The sequence below is a fragment of the Cornus florida genome, unplaced genomic scaffold (genome assembly GCF_030987335.1).
Source record: "Cornus florida cultivar Cherokee Brave unplaced genomic scaffold, ASM3098733v1 CherokeeBrave_3.0.0_Hap2_Chr03, whole genome shotgun sequence".
Classification (NCBI taxonomy): domain Eukaryota; kingdom Viridiplantae; phylum Streptophyta; class Magnoliopsida; order Cornales; family Cornaceae; genus Cornus; species Cornus florida.
The window spans coordinates 50,020,573-50,025,027 of NW_026775573.1; the positions used below are offsets into that span (position 1 = coordinate 50,020,573).

The 4,455-nt window shown below is 33.0% G+C and overlaps 1 long non-coding RNA gene across 1 annotated transcript; it reads left to right on the top strand.

Moving 5' to 3' along the window:
- Positions 1 to 286: 286 nt before the first annotated feature.
- Positions 287 to 2,197, top strand: LOC132300482 (uncharacterized). The gene is made up of 2 exons (XR_009480446.1): positions 287 to 603; positions 1,803 to 2,197. It is a non-coding gene; the product is annotated as an uncharacterized LOC132300482 (long non-coding RNA).
- Positions 2,198 to 4,455: the final 2,258 nt, after the last annotated feature.

Here is a 4,455-nt window from a genome sequence, read left to right on the forward strand (position 1 = left end):
CTCCGGTGGAACAATGAACCTGTTCCAGTCAATTCGTAAAAAGTTAAAAATAGAAATGGTAAATTCCAGCCAATTCGTAAAAAGTTAAAAATAGAAATGGTAAATACCCTAACATAAAATGTATACCATATAAAAAATATATACGGTATATAATTGAAATACTAAGGCCCTGCTTGGATTGGATCTAAGAAAACAGTTTTTTGTTTTCAGAGTGACAAAAAACAGAAAACAATATTTTACTTCTGCTTGGATCTATTTTGTGAAAACAGTTTTTGAAAAACTGAAAACTGATAGTGATGGTTTTTGGAGAACAATAAAAAGGTGTTCTGGGAGTTTTCGGAAACAAGAATACACACTCTTTGAAAACACGGAGAACTCTTTTCACTTAAAAAGAACGGGAGTAAGATATCTCGTTTATAACATTACCCACATCTCCTCAGCTGCACCAAGTGTTCTCTCTCTTCAAGGCTTGAAGCTCTCTCACTCTGACAGATTTCTTTGTGAAGTCTCTCTTCAAGCTATCTCTCTCTCAGTTTCTTACGCTTCTCTTAGGCAGAAAAGGTCGATCTGCGTTTCTCTTCCTACAATCATCTCTGTGTGCGGGTAAAATTCTATCTTTCTATTTTTCTCTCTCTTAGATTTATGGGTTTTCGATTTATGGTTGTTCACACTCTTATTTGGGTTGAGAATTGATTATTTGTATTGATTGGATGGATTTGGTTAGTTTTATTTGATTTGTTTGGGTGGATTTGGTTCTATGGATGGATTTGGTTGGTTGGTTGGTTTGAAATTGTTTGATTTGTGGGTTTTATGTGGTTTTTAACACTTTAGATCTGGGTTTGATTTGGTTGGTTCTATTTTTTCTTCCCGTATTTCAGTTGTGTTTGATTTTTCTTTTTCTCTCCATTTTAAAAATTAAAAATTTACAAGTGAGAAAAATTAGGGAGTTAAAGGGCTCCCATTTTTCTTTACATGTCATTCCATTTCCGAAGCGTCCAAGAATTCCCAAGAAGTCTCCATCTATTGGAGTTAAGGTTGCTATTCTTTTTTACTTCTCAATAGGTGGAAATGTTATCAGTCCTCTGACTCATTTTGGTTAAAATGACATGAAATTTTATGAATTGAACTCACTTTCATTCATGTGGCGTTCAACTTTACCTGGCTATAATTGTATTTGTAATGTCAATTATAAGTCTATAACATATCTGTCAAAGAATTTGATGAGTTGGTCTGTTACTCTTGATGTTGGAATGTAATTCTATAGTATGTGTCTTCACTATTTGAGGCCAATGACTTGTAAATGATACAAGCAATTGAAATGTTGAAATGTCGTGGAACTATGCTTTGATCTATGATAGTTGGATTGTGTCATAGCCATTTCCAGATAATTGTCTCTTCTAAAGCTTTTATAGTATATTCAGATGGACAATACATATTCCTAATTTGTTGATATGTCCCATTTGTATTCTTGATATGTTCAAGCTTTGCTTATTCTTTCTAAATATTCAATAACATGTATTTACTATTCTCTTTTAAGATGATTGGCATTATATAGTCTTATAAATCATATAGATTTATGCATGTTCTATTGAGTTCTAATTCCGGGAAGGAAACAATCTTTTCATATTCCAGTTTGCTAATAAAAATAAGTTTCTATTTATTTATTTGTAAGGTCTATAATGTGAGAATATGCTAGTAAATTGCTTAGTGTTGAAATTCTAATAACAATTGCCACTTTTTTCTATTCTAAGGTTCATTCCTATCAAATTTATAATTTATTGATTTACTCTTTCTTATATTAGATACTGAAAATAACGAGGGAGAAATGTGTGGATGAATGATAATTCCACATTTTTTAGGAACATGGAGCAAAGCAGCAGACCTTCCCTAGAGGATTACTTGAAAGGAAGGAGTAGTTCATAAAGCTTACATTAGCTTCTCTTGTATTCTATTTAAACGCCTTTTATTTGTTTACAAGTAATTTCTGCTACAAGCCAAGGCTAACAGAGTGTGTAGTTCGTCCTTGTACAGTCAGGGAAAGGAAAAAAAAAAAAATTTGCACCCCCTGATGAGGAAACGGTAGTTTATGTTTGTAGGCACTGAGTTCATGTAAGGTTATTAATGGAAGAAGCCCAAGATAGAAAGGGTTCAAAGTTTGCAACACAAAATATGTGTCCTGATTAAAGTTTTTTTTTTTTTTTTTTTAAGTAATGAAATAGTCACATAAGATTTAAATATATAAGCATACAAACCAGTGCAGGATTCAATGGTATGAAATGTACTAAAGGGAGCCCTTAGAACTCATCTGAAGAATGAAATGTGGGCATCATTCAAAGGCAATGTCAGATGAGGTTACTTTTATAATTCTCGAATGTTTTACTTTGATTAGCTAATATTTTGTTTTGGTTATGTATGACTAAAATTAATGTTTGTACAACTAAAAGTACATATGACACTTGTAGTAATTCCTGTAACTCTTTTATTGTATATAAATTTAGTGAAATTTTGATTAGACTTGATATATTGTATTTGTGCAACTTTTATTAAGTTATGAATACTAGCTAAAATAAATTCACCTCCAACACTTATTTAAATATATATATATATATACATACATTAATAATTAATATCATAAATTAAAGAAATAAAAGAGTGAGGTACAATAATATTTTTATTTATTTTCTTAGTTCAGAAAATTATTTTCAAAAACTCATACAACCAAGTAGTTTTATGAGTTTTTGTTTTCCCGAAACTGTTTTGTAAATTCTCTTAACCAAGCAGGCTTGAAATCTGAAAAAACTAAAAACTGTTCTCTGAAAATTGTTCTTGAGAACTGTTTTTAAGAATAGTTTTCATAAATCCATTCCAAGCATGGCCTAAATTTACAATTGCCAGCCAAACATGACTTTTATGTATTTACAATTGCCAACCAATCCTGATCATTTGAAATTTCAATTACCCGCTATTTTCTTTTTATTTTGTTTCCTCCTCTAGCTTGCCAAATTTTCAGACCTCTTTAACCAACGCCAGTGCTATTCCGACCAAAAGAGTGTGTTTGTGTTTGTGTGCGTCGGTGTTGTTTTAGAGAGGGGGGAGGGGGTGGGGCAGAGGAGGCGATGGAGGGGGAAGAGGAGGGAGAGGATATCAGCTATTCAAAACCCTAATTTAGGGTCACACTAAGACCAGTCGAATTGGTGGACGAATTTCCACAGGGATCTCATGGCGGGAGCTGCGATGGGGGTGTGGTGCACACGATTGTGGCCCCAATCGAGAGGGCAAAGCTTCTGTTGCAGACCCAAGAGAGCAACATAGCGATTATGTCTGGCCCACACAGGAGATTCAAGGGAATGTTTGATTGTATTGTTCGAACTGTCAAAGAAGAAGGCATTCTCTCTCTATGGAGAGGCAACGGTAGTAGTTTTATTTGCTACTACCCCTCTGTTGCTCTCAATTTCTCACTCAAGGTATTCTTGCTTTCATTGTATGTATCTTTACATATATGTTTATATATGCCCTCATATGTACGTGTTTATTTGGTTCAAGAAAATGTTCTTTTTTTTTTTTTTTTTCCCCTTCAAATATATGTGTACTTAATTTGATTTGTGGGTTAGAAGTTAGACTTGGATTGAAGTTTGTGGATGGCATGAATGACGGGAATTTTATAGTATGAATTTGGGTTTGATTTTGATTGTGTGGATAACATTGAGACATGTGGAATAAAATGTGGACTATAGAAGTATTAGAGGTGCCTATAGAAGTATTAAGGATTTCTTGTTTGTTAGGACTTGTGTTTTGAAGGCAAGGGCAAGGGCAAGGCAAGGGCAAGGAGGCCAACCATATATGATGTGTGCAGTTACCAATTTGGAGATCAAATTTATGATACTATAAAAGGATAATGACTGGATTTTTTTTTTTTTTTTTTAATTGAGAACCCTTATTGTAGTTACTGCAACCCTTAAAACAGTGCTATATTACTTGTGTTTTGAAGGCAAGGAGGCCAACCATATATGATGTGTGCAGTTATCAATTTGGAGATCAAATTTATGATACTATAAATGGATAATGATTGGATTTTTTATTTTTTATTTAATTGAGAACCCTTATTGTAGTTAATGTAACCCTTAAAACAGTGCTATATTTGGTTCCATAAGTAGATGTACATTTTTAGCATGCGACTTTGAGAAACAAATGTTTGTTTCACTTTCTCGCACAAAATCTTATCTCATTTCTTAGTACTTTATAACAAAGCTTTTCCCCATCATTTTGATTTGGCTACACGAATATTGTATGGCGATTCTACTTGATCTAGGCTATAATTTCTTGCGGAACACTTTTGAATTCAATTGGAAACTATCCTAATTCTTATTCATATATATGGGTCTAGTTGTCAACTACTAATGCATCATCCTTTTTCTTGAGACATAAAATGCAATGCAAAGTTCTTATTTGCAATTA